This window comes from Mustela putorius, unplaced genomic scaffold (assembly GCF_011764305.1).
Source record: "Mustela putorius furo isolate JIRA1106 unplaced genomic scaffold, ASM1176430v1.1 tig00003987_pilon_pilon_pilon, whole genome shotgun sequence".
Classification (NCBI taxonomy): domain Eukaryota; kingdom Metazoa; phylum Chordata; class Mammalia; order Carnivora; family Mustelidae; genus Mustela; species Mustela putorius.
Window position 1 is genome coordinate 18,581,888 of NW_025422126.1, and position 12,052 is coordinate 18,593,939.

Sequence of the window (12,052 nt, forward strand, 5' to 3'; positions counted from 1 at the left end):
CGAGAGCTTTATAGTCTAGGAAAGCTCCATTGTTGGAGCTATCTCAAGCACACATTTGTGACCTTGTAAACAAGGAAGCCCAGAACCCTCTCTGTTTAGCTCAGATCCAAAAAACGTGCCATATTTTCAATGAAACTCCCTTAAACCAAAAAGGGGCCATAAAATATCATTGTACAAAAGTGAAATCTGTTATTTTCTGCATTAATTAAAAGGTGCTAGCACTAGAATAAAGCTCACTAAATCATTGTAAATCATTAAACAACTGGTTTAGTAGTCCATGAAGACCTGAAACAGCCTTCTACAGCAAAGCAATAAAAATGATGTAATCTACTGTTAACTAGTTTCAATTTAATTATCAAGCAGGGATTCCAGGCGTCTTCCCATTTTGCAGCCTTCAGCTGCTTTCTTGTTATTTATGGCATACCTTGAAAGACTGTAAAGCATTATTGTGCCTATTATATTACCTATCATCAGGTGCTTGAAAATGTGCTTTTGCACATTTGATCTCTAGTTACTTATCAATGGCTAATATTTATTGAGTGACTACTTTGTGCTAAATAATGTACAAGCATTATTTAACATCAGTCTCAAAATGACCCATGAGGTAGGTATGATTACTACCTACATTAAATATCTCTAGAAATTGAGATTTTGAGGTGAAGAATCTTGCCAGAAGTCCTATACCTATAATAAATGGCAAAGTCAGGACATGAACCCAACTCTCTCTGGCTCCAAAGCCCATACTCAACATAATCGGATGATAATATCTCCCAAAAGACCAAATGGGTTGGCTGGTTAAACCTTATGCATTGACTCAAAAACATTCTGGAGACTCTCTCTCCTTTACATTACAAGTTTATGTAATGCCAGCCAACCACATTTAGATGCCATACAAGCCAACTAAATAAATAGAGGTAACTCTATTTCCTGCAATCATTTAGATTATAGCTCCCCAACCTTAGCGACATACTGTGGAGGTTTACTGTCCTGTGCCTTGTAGAGGTCTCTAGATGCCAATAGCAAACACACCTCCTCTAGTTGTAACAAATGAAAATGTCCCCAGACACTGTCAAATGTCCCCTGTAAGTCAAAGTCATCTCCAGCTGAAAACTTCTGATCTATATCCTGGCAACATCTACATAAGCATCAGAAAAGAATATAATTAAGAACTAATCATCTGGTTTTGTCAGTCCCAGAAAACTTTTTCCTGAAGCATCCTAATAATTTAAGAACAGTAGTTTGGAATAGGTTTGTCTTATGCCTTCTTTAGTTTATAACTTTTTTCTGGCTACATTGTATTGTTTTAAAGCTTAGAATTGCAATTTGAGAAATACAGATTAAATCCTGAGAATGAAGGATTATATTGCCTTACATCAAATAAGCATGGTAGCGTGGTTCTGAGTGGTCATAAGTCATTTATTATATAAATGAATGAGAAGAGTATCCTGTGATATACTTGATCATTTCAAAGGCCATTTTTAATATGAAATATCAAGTTCATTTTAACTTTGTAACAAAGCAAAGAATATTTTATATAGTAATTGTACATTAGTTTTTCAAAATCCAATTTTTATTTTTAAAAAGGTAATTATTATGCTATTTACCTTTCTTCTCAGTCTTTAAAGAGTTCTGCCTTATTGTGTATTAAGGCAAATTAGTTTTTAAGAAATATTTTTCAATTATTCCTTTGTAAAGTATTATGAATGTAAATAGGCTACATTATTATTATTATTACTATTACAGTGCCCACTAGCACCATTATGATTATGATCTTTTAATTTTCCTCATAACATTTATGTTTAAGAGCATTAAGCTTATGAACAATGACCTATAGCCAGAGTTACTGTGGAAAATGATCATTAGGGAATTATTCATAGGTCTGATATTTTTATAAGACCAACAGAATAGTATCTACATAAAACACATTTTTCACATATAAGTCTTTCCTTTAAATTTCCCAACTAGTTTGACTAAAATAAGAGAAGATATTTGAAACAGCAATTATGTACCAACCACAGGGTTGCTGAGAAGATTAAATTCAGAAACTAGGGAAAGCTAGGAAACATTTGATATTCAAAGGCCTAGATGAGATTAACAGTCACAACTATGATTTCTACACTCTTAATTGTGGTCTAGAACTTTGTTTATATTTGTACAGTTAATTCATCATAATTATTCAATGCACCTTATAGTGTTACAACCTGTTCCTCATTTTTTTTAAAGCAAAGTCCATGCCCAGCATGGAGCCCAATGTGGGGCTTGAGCTTAAGACTCTGATATCAAGACATGAGCTATCTTCAAGAGTCTGACATTTAACCAACAGAGCCACCCAAGCACCCACTCACCCCCCGCTCCCCATTTGAAAAATAAAGAAAACAGAGGCAGAGCAATATTAAGTAACTCTCCCTTGGTTACACAGCTAGTAATCCCATACAAAGATGGGATTCAAACTCAGGCAAATCTTGTGTGAGCCTCTGCCTTTCCAACCATACCACAACTCACTGGAAATCACGAGAAAACAATTCCATAATCTTTTGGCACACCATAGATTAAAGTTACCTAATGTGATGAAAGAGGGTAAGCTTGATTTCCAAACCAATCAGATGTATGTATTTACTCATTTTTCCCATTTCCTTTCATATGACAATGGAAGGAAAACAACAACTTGGTTTTAACAACAGAGAATTAAGAACAAATATTGCCTTGCATAATTGTCATGAGGATTAAATAACACCAGTGCATGGCATGGCACCCAACATGCTCAAGGAAGGGTAGTTGCTGAAGCAGTGATGAGCCTGAATCAAGGCTTTTGTTTGGTTACCCTTCTGACTAAAGTTGGATATATAATTCAAACAAAACTAGAACTGGTAAAATCTAGATTTTTTTTCTTCCTCTGTGAACTTAAAGGAAATGAAAGCAGGCTCATGGCATAACGCTTTTTACAACTACGTTTTAACTGACTGAGATGAAGAAATACCAAGAAGATATTGCCTTTTGCAAATAGCCAAAAATTCAAAAATCAAAATTCAAATTTTATTTTTCACATCATGAACTAAAAAAGATTTCTTTTGATGCTCTTATCTTGTGTCCTCCTAAGCTCCACTCATTAATGAAAATAATGACTAAATGATGCTCCAGGACTAGCATTAATATTCCTCTGAATTTTAAAAATAACAATATTTCTAAACTGTAAAATGTTCCTGCTTTGTATTACTACACCTTCAGCATATCCAAACTCCGAACAAACCAATTAAGTTTAGCATATCCCAATAGATATCAAAAGATAGTCTTCAATATTTTATAAAGTTAGTTTATACTCTATTAAAATAACAGAGCAAAGAGGATAAGGGAAGAATAGTTGAATGCATGTCTTTCTTCATCCCATAAGGACAGAAAGCCTGGGAGAGAATGGTATACAAATAAGTACAATATTTTTCATGATTACTGTCATTTCATATTTTCAATCTGTAATTTCACCTATACTTTATTGACATTTAATTTAGTTTTTTAATCTAAAATGCTCTTAAAATTCCGTAAAAGAAAATGTAAGACTCCTATAAATTCTTTAATGTGTTTTGAACAAAAATGAGAACATTAGAAGTATTAAAATCCTTTAGTCACAAACATGATATTTGTTTTGTGCTGGTTGGACAAAGTTTTCACGTTGGTGTTTGTCACCAGATCCATCACATGGACTCTTAAGTGATGGAAGAGGCCTGTGTCTCCCTACGGAAGTACATATTTGGATTGTTCAAACATCACACCCTCTCCCAAATAATCTCAATAAGTCCTTTAAAAAATCAATATTGCAGTTTGGTTTCTCTTTGGGTACAGCCCACAGCCAAATTACTGCCTTGTGACCGCAGAGATCTAGGGGGTGCAATGAAAATATCCAAATGATACATTGTGTCAAGCAGAGTGTAAATGACTAGGGGAAATCTTTTCTCTTACAAGCAGCAGTTAGGTGGAAAGTATTCTACCCACATTCTTCTCCTAAGAAACCCTGAAGGATCTGTCCGACGTGCTGAAACGGTCCCCCCTGGAGAAGCCTTTGTAGGATGTGCATTAACCTGATGAGTTTAGGAAGCAGTATTTTCAAGTCCCAAACTAAACATCCTTTTAGACAGAAACTGAAATCTATAGAGGACAGAAATAGTCACAGTTGATTCTTAAATGTGAAAATCATAGATACACGAGAGAAATTACAGGAGAAAATTCCTTGTGCTCTGTGGTGGTAATGAGGGGCACAAAGCACATCTAACAAGAGGCAGCATACCTAAACACATCAAAACTCAAAAGAGTATCTAGAATGTTGTCTACCTAAGAGGATTCTACAGAAAACCTTGGCTTAGCCCCACTGGGAGAAGAGGCTGAACGTAGTAAAAGGCAATGTTAACTTGGCTGTCTCGAATGGCCAGAAGCCAACATTAAGAATACAGATTAGCTCTGGCTGAGTCTCAAGGGACTTAGAACAATAAAACAATATGTAGAGAAAGAAGCAAAAGGTGGGAGGGAGATTCTGCCTTCCCACCGGCCTGTGTCAATTTCTTAGCGGGAAGTAAAGTGTTGGAGAATCTATCTGCCTGGTTACTCAAGCTTACAATTCAGCTGAGGCAGCACCAGGATTGTGCCTAAATAAGCACAAGTGCTTGTTAACCTCTCCTCAATTTCCCTGCCCTACAGCACCTGCTCCGGAGGGAAATGAGGGCGATTGGAAATTGCAGCACCAGTTTCAAGAACCTTCCAGGCAGACTCTTCATTTCCCTTCATGAGGTCCAAAGTCTGGGTTAGGCTCCGGTCACCGGTTAGCTCACGGGCCTGACTGGGGTTCTTTCCCCAAGTCACTGTAGCCTGGGTTCCCTCCTCGGCATGCTACTCATGCTGCCGCTCCCGGGTCACTGGCAGGCTGTGTTTCCAAGGGGAAAGATGCAACCACAGGAGAGGAAAGAGCGAGAGGGCGCAGACTGGGGTTCAGAAAGAAGCACGCTAGCCTGAGTGAGAGCTGTGATTTCAGCACCACCCGCTGTCCCCCCTCCTCCTGCTGCAGGCGCTACGGTCGCGGCATCTTACCGATCTACTGGGAAGCGATTCTCCTTCCTTCCCTCTCCACCTCTGCTTCTCCCAATTCCGAGCCCTCGGGTGGTTTGGGGCAGCATAATCTGCATTCTAAACATGAGCACCTGGCCTTAGGGAGTGGGAACTCGGATCCGAAGGCATGCAGGATCCGTTTCTCAATCCTTGCAGCCATTCCCTCCTTTATACCCCATTGCTCTTGCCTTTTCTCCCAACAGGTTTAACTAAGGCCATCAGCAAACAGAGCAGACTTTAAGCTCAAGGTCTGACCAACCTGCTCCACACTCTTCCTACTCCCAAACCAAACTGTGAGGTACCCAGCAAGCTGATAGCTCCTACATCCTTCCCGAGCGCAGGGACACTTGGGCACACAGACCCTTAGCAAGCTTACCCCCCTCTTGGCCGCGCAGCGGGCAGTGAGACGCAGTCTAGCTAGCCCCCCATAAAGTTGGGCTGTGCTGATCAGCGGGGCAGAGTCAGCCTCTCCATTCCCAGGCTCCCCACTAAGAAGATCTTAAGCTCATCTCCTGCGCTCAGTGCGCACAGAACAGCAGAGCTGAGGGCGGCGTGTGCAGCAATCTCCCTGCTACTGAGAAAGGGGAGGGTGGGGGGGAAGGGGAGTTCGCGGAGGAGGGAGGGGTGGTAGTTTGTATTTATAGAGAACAGAGTTCTCAGCGCAACTTTTTGGTGCCACCAAGTGGCACAGTGAGTTCCTTTAGGAACACAGACTTTGGGTCGAATCTGGATGGGGGAACCAGCTCCGAATCCAGATGCTCACATGATAAGAGGAATCAGGGGCACCCATAAGACTTGAGTTTTCCCATGTGCACCTTCATATCTCAGCAGCTGGGATACAGATCCCTGAGTTCTAGGAATAAGCTTGCATTAAAGGGAAAGAAGTACCTGTGCCCTCCTTGGACAAGTGGCAGAGGTGTCAAAGACAATGGGCAGATGCCACTTGCTTCCTAGGAGTCTAGGAACCCTTGCCTCAGGAACAATATCCATTCTCCTCTCCCTCCTAACCTCTGTGCGCAGATTACAGCGTTCTCAGATTGCACTCTAAAACCTTCCTGCCATCTGGAATGCCCAACCTTTCAAGTAAGATGCCATTCATTTTCCTTGTTTAGAATCAATTCCAGATTATTTCCCAAACCCTCAGATTCAAAGAACTTCACAGCTTGCCACCAAAGCTCCTTCTTTATTTGTTACCTTAAAAAAGCAAGTGACTTTAGGCTCTGTGGATCTGAATCTCTCCAAACAGCACTCAGAACTCTAGGTTCCCTTGGTTATAGTCTAAGTGTCTGCTTGTCCTTCTCAACCATTTCCACAGACCTCTCAGCATGCATTACACCAACAGCACAGCCAGGAGCTTGCAAATGTCTTTGGTACTTTTAGGGAGAATGCCCTGAAGATTCATTGATCTGGATTTCTGGGTGCTCTTCCTTCCTTGTATGCAGATCTAAAAACCCATAGGATCACAGAAAGACATTACTCCACAGAACTTCTGTGCCCTCAAACACAGAAGAATCTCTATGATTTGCAGAAATGAAAGAAATGGAGAAACTGAGTACACAAAGGTTAAGGGACTTTTTCAAGGTCACACATTTTCCTAGAGACCAAATCCAGAACTACCCAGGGCGGGACTAAATGAACACACGGATACCAAGCCTGACTTCCAGGCTTCCTCTCCTTCTCCTCCCCCATCCCCATTCATTCATACTCAACTCCCTTTCCTCCCCAACCCCCACCCGTTCCTCTTTCTGACCCCATCCTTTTCCAAAGTTCCATAAAGAAACCTAGTGTAAGGTTTTTTCCTTATCCCCCACTAGGAGTACTTGAACCTGAGCTTATAGGTCCAGAGCGATAGGTATACCCCCTTAAAAATGGCCCCCTGATCTAGAAAACCTCTTCCCCCGTAGTGCAGTCATGCAAGTGTCATTTTAGAAATGGAACATTGGCATTCACTCCCCGCCAGGTCTCTCTTCTGCTGCTTCTTTTCAGGGAAAAGCATTAGCGAATGCTCTTCCTAGCCCCCAAACACCTAATGGTCTCAAAGACCGATAAGCTCCCTTCTCCCTACAAGGCACCCTTTTGTGCACATGTATCGGTATGCGAGAAAGAGAGAGAGACCGAAATCCAAACGCCTCCTTTGGCTCAGATCTCTATTTTCTCCTCTGCTTTTTTTTTAGTTCGTTTTCTATGGAAACGAGCCCACTTAAGTCCCTCACTTATGCAAATAAAATCAAAATGATCTTCATAAACCTCTCGTTGGAGCGACGCCGCGGTAGCCTGGGCTCCTGACTAGAAATTCGTGTCTGATTCACACAGCACACGTCCTTGCAGGGTGACTTTTCTAAACTTGCAGGACGTCTCAGCGTCCCTGGCTCCACCATTCTCCACCTGCCCACCACCTGCCCTCCTGGGTGCCTTTGCCCGCGCTCCCGCCCCTCGCCTGAATGCTACCCGTCCCCGTGCTGGGGGAGGGGCTCCGGCGCTATCCTACTGCCGTGGTGGACTCTCAAGCTGAAAGAATGAAAACCGCGCTGTGCTTACCTGGCGCGCGCCCTGAGCCTGGCGCCCCCAGCCAGCCGCTCCTCGCGGGCTTCCTGCGCTCGCGTGCCGGCCTGGGCTGCAGCTGGAGCGCGAGTGACGGCGACGGAGGCAGCGGCGACAGGAGGCAGAGCGGCTCCGGGGCCCGCGGCGGTGGCGCTCTCGCGCGCGCCAGCGCCGGGAGCACGTGCCGCGCTCGGGCAGACGCAGCTGGAAGCGCAGCGCAGGGCCGCTTCCTACTCCTGCAGCGCGCCGCGCGGCGCGGCGCGGCAGGGTGGGGGTGTGGGCGGTGGACCGAGCAGGGCACAGACTCGGTGGGTAATCTGGAGCGTGGAGCTTCGTGGTCTCGGGGTGCAGGCGAGAGTAGGCTCGGGCTCCCTCTGCAGCGCTTCAGCTTCCTTCTGGGAGAAGAGCTGTGCGTGGAGGCGTGGGTGGTGTGTCACTCAGAGAGAAGCTGGGGGAGCAGGTAGATAATAAGCTTCATCCTGACGATGGCACTTAAACCCCTGACAATGATTAGGAGAAGGGGCGTCACTGCTGGAGGGTACAGGGAACCAGGAAGTCAGGGAACCCCAAGATGATTCAGAGGTGTGAGTGCTGAGAAAGAACCGTCTCTTTAACGGCATTACTTATTAATAATGCCATTTCGCATTTGTCTGCACTTCTTACAAACGATTCTTTATATATACATTAAAATTTCTCTCTCCGTAGTAGTTAAATATGTTTTACTTACTCAAATGACTTTCCTTTCCCTCCCCCACCACCCCCATAACTACCAAGACTGTAAAAAATGCTGAAGTTATCTTTACATTCCAAAAACAGACTTCATTTCCGCCCTTGAAAAAAAAGAGATTGGTATAAATTAATTGCATGGCTTAATTTAAAGAGAAGAAAGACATTGCAGCAATAGGATTATTACTATTCCCATTATACTTCCCTAGCTGAATTTTAGGAGCCAGGTGCTTGCAGCAGTTGAGTGAAAGACTGAAAGCTGAGGACACTCAGGTTGAAGCGGATGGTCCTGATGAATACATTACTAATGTAGATTTCCCAGGAGACCCTTGAAAACAAAACAAGTTGTTCTTTGATTGCCTCGGATTCAACCAGAAAAAGATACCATATCTACCACACCTTGTTGATCTTCACAATGGCATCTTTCTTCTCCCCATTTTCTTATGCACCCTGATGGTGGCATTGTTAATTTCTCAAATTCTTTGACTGTAGTCCAGGAAGCAAGCTTTAGTACTTTGTAGACAGGCCAGCAAAGGTGCAGTTGACCTTCCTGAATGAAAAAGATGAGAAACATGGTATGGATGAGAGAATACAAAAATAGTGAAAGTACCTAGGAAAATAAAGGGGAACTAATGGCTAGCTGATTCTGGAGATGTAATTAAGTTTGATTTACAAAATGATTTGTTAGCCCACTTGTCTGGGGGCACTGATGATAAGGAGGTCACAAATTTGATCCTGGCCTGGACTACTCAGCTTTGAGTGAGCATAGGACACACTAAGTTTCCCATCCTTCCTCCTCAGCTGGAACTAGCTCAAAGCACATCAGTGAGTGAGCTAAACCTAAGAAAGAAGGTGTTCTCATGGTAGCTACTTAGTTACTTAAACTTCAATTTCCTATGCATATTTCCTGCCCTGCTATCTGCCATGGTTGTGGAGAGGATGGGATGAGATAACACATGTCACAGCATGTCAGAAATGATAAAGCACTCCATAAATAGAATACATAGTTTACCAAGACAGATCCACTTCTGAAAGTTAAAATGCAAAGGACATTCCCCATGTTGAACAATAGTGATATTTTCAGCAGAGAAGGAAAACACAATTATATAATCTTGAATTGCTCAATGACATTTTACAGTATAGCTTTACCTCACAAAGGTAATGTGCTGAATTAGGTAAAATTAAAATTTAAAGGAGCAAAGAAACAATGTTTTAAGTCCCCAAAATAAGTTTTCATTGTAAAATGTTCAAAAATATCTCTTTTGCCTTATAAATCTTACGTAGAATAGTGTAGAGGAATGAAAAAGTTATTTATACTTATAACCGATTAAATTTAAAACTTGGAATTTTCTTTGATTCCTTCCTTTCTCTCACAGATGATAATTGGTCAGAAACTGGCTCTACCTTTGAAATGTATCCAAGAATGCTACCACTTCTAACCACCTTCACAGATACTGGTTGAATCAAACTATCATCATCTTTTTACCTAATTACAGCAATAGCTTCCAAACTGGTCTTTCAGCTCCTTCATTTTTCTCTATAGGCTATATTCAACACAGCAGCCAGAGTGGGTTTTTTGTTTTAGTTTGGTTTTGTTTTCTAAGGAAGTTAGCTTAAATCAAAACCCTCCAGTAACTTTCCATTTTACTCAGAGTCACACACAAGTCTTCACTATGACTCCACATAATCTGTCCCCACTCCATTACCTTTCTGACCTCATTTCCTAGTACTCTTCCCTTTTCGTTGCTCCTTCTGCTCCATCCACCAGGACTCCCTTGCTATTTCTTAAACATGCCTGACATGCTCAATCTAATGGTCTTTGCATTAGCTGTTTCTTCTGCTTGGAAAGCTTTGTTCACATGTTATCTTTGGGCTAAATTCTCTCCTTAAATCTTTGCTAAAATCTTATGCCCAACAAGTGTTTCCCAGACTACCCTATTTAATAGTACGAACTATTCTCCCTCAGGATCTTGGTGTTTCTGATCCCCTTTACCTAATTCTGTTTTCTCCCATAGCTCTTAATACAGTCCCGTATACTATATCTTTTTCTCATTTGTTATGATTACTGTTATTGTCAGTCTATGCTCCTCCCTCCCATTAAAATGTGAACTCAAGAAAAGGAATCTTTGTTTTATTGATATATTCTAAACACTGAGAAGAAAATTCTACCATAGAAACAACTCACTATGTTTGTTTAAATGAATCTGTAAATAGAGGTATACATCCTTCACTTCCCTAGTTGGCATCACTGACAGTAAGTCATGTGACTATTTGCAGGAGGTCTGCGAGACTACTGAGGCACAGCCCTTGTGCCCAACCTGGGCATACTACCCCACCTCTTACCCTCTTCTCTCTTTGCATTTGTGCTTCTTAAACTTAGCCAGTTCATGTTCTAGGCTCCAAAAGGATTATTGTAATCCTAATGTTTCACAACTATCTGGTTATCTCAATCCATCAACTAACAGATCATAAGTAGCCTTTTAAAATAATTAGTCTAAGTGAATTTATTTTCATTCCTTTAATGGTAACTCATCAAGCATGTATTTTTTTCTTTTTTTGCCTGTTTCTATAAAAAGAACTGCAGTAGAATGTTGAACAAAATATGAAAACCCAAAGTTATTAAGTATATGTGTATGAGCATATTGATTTGTTCATACTATTTATTGTATATTTATTAAACTACCATGCACCAGGCATGGCTACGTGTTGGGCATACAATGGTAGATGAACTAGAATTGGTCTTTGTCCTTATGGAGCTTAAAGTCAAGTAAGGTTTTGGGTCGCACGAAGTAATATATCTTGCAGCTTGTGGGATGGGCAATGAAGAACTGAACAAGGTAAGTTATAATGTGTGGCATGAAGAAGAGACTGGATATCTTTCCATAGAACGTTAAAAAAAATAAAACATAAGGAAAATTCTCTCTGGAATAGTAATATTAGGTATAGATCCAAAAAAGTCAACTATGCAAAGGATGTTGTATGTGTGTTTGCATTTATATGGGTTGGAAGTGGGGAGAAATGGTTGATAGTGAGAGTGAAGAAAGAAGGGGTTTACAGTCATAAGGAACAACAGCTGGAACTTCTGAGGCAGGAGAACACTCGCCATGTTTTAGAAACTGAAAAGACTGGTGTTATTGAACTAGAGCTTGGAAAACCTTCACTGTATCTCAATATGCTCAACTGCAAAATGAATGTTGATCTTATTTTATCAGATCTTATTTAATAAATTTTAACTGGCTATATTTTAATTTTTTAAAAAAATATTTTATTTATTTATTTAACAGAGATCACAAGTAGGCAGAGAGGCAGGCAGAGAGAGAGGAGGAAGCAGGCTCCCTGCGGAGCAGAGAGCCGGATGTGGGGCTCAATCCCAGGACCCTGAGACTATTACCTGAGCCGAAGGCAGAGGCTTTAACCCACTGAGCCACCCAGGCGCCCCTATACTTTAATTTTAATTCAATTAATTAACATACAATGTATTATTTGTTTCAGGGGCACAGGTTTGTGATTCATTAGTCTTATATAATACCCAGAGCTCATTACCACACATACCCTCTCCAATGTCCATCACCCATCCACTCCATTCCTCCTACCCCCCAACCCCCTCCAGCAACCCTCAGTTTGTTTCCTGAGATTAAGAGTCTCTTACGGTTTGTCTCCCTCTCTGATTTCATCTTGTTTTATTTTTTCCTCTCTT

General features: G+C 41.5%; 1 protein-coding gene across 3 annotated transcripts in view; it reads right to left on the reverse strand.

Annotated features, from left to right (window-relative positions):
- The window catches only part of GRM5 (glutamate metabotropic receptor 5), a 530,405-nt gene extending 521,672 nt beyond the window's left edge, over positions 1–8,733 (reverse strand). For 2 of the 3 annotated variants that reach the window (XM_045071440.1, XM_045071437.1), the window contains exon 1: positions 7,627–8,733. The gene's annotated coding sequence lies outside the window, so the exon portion shown is untranslated. Of the gene's footprint in view, positions 1–5,464; positions 5,745–7,626 lie in introns of those variants that run through there. The other variant, XM_045071438.1, reaches the window with a different exon arrangement.
- Positions 8,734–12,052: the final 3,319 nt, after the last annotated feature.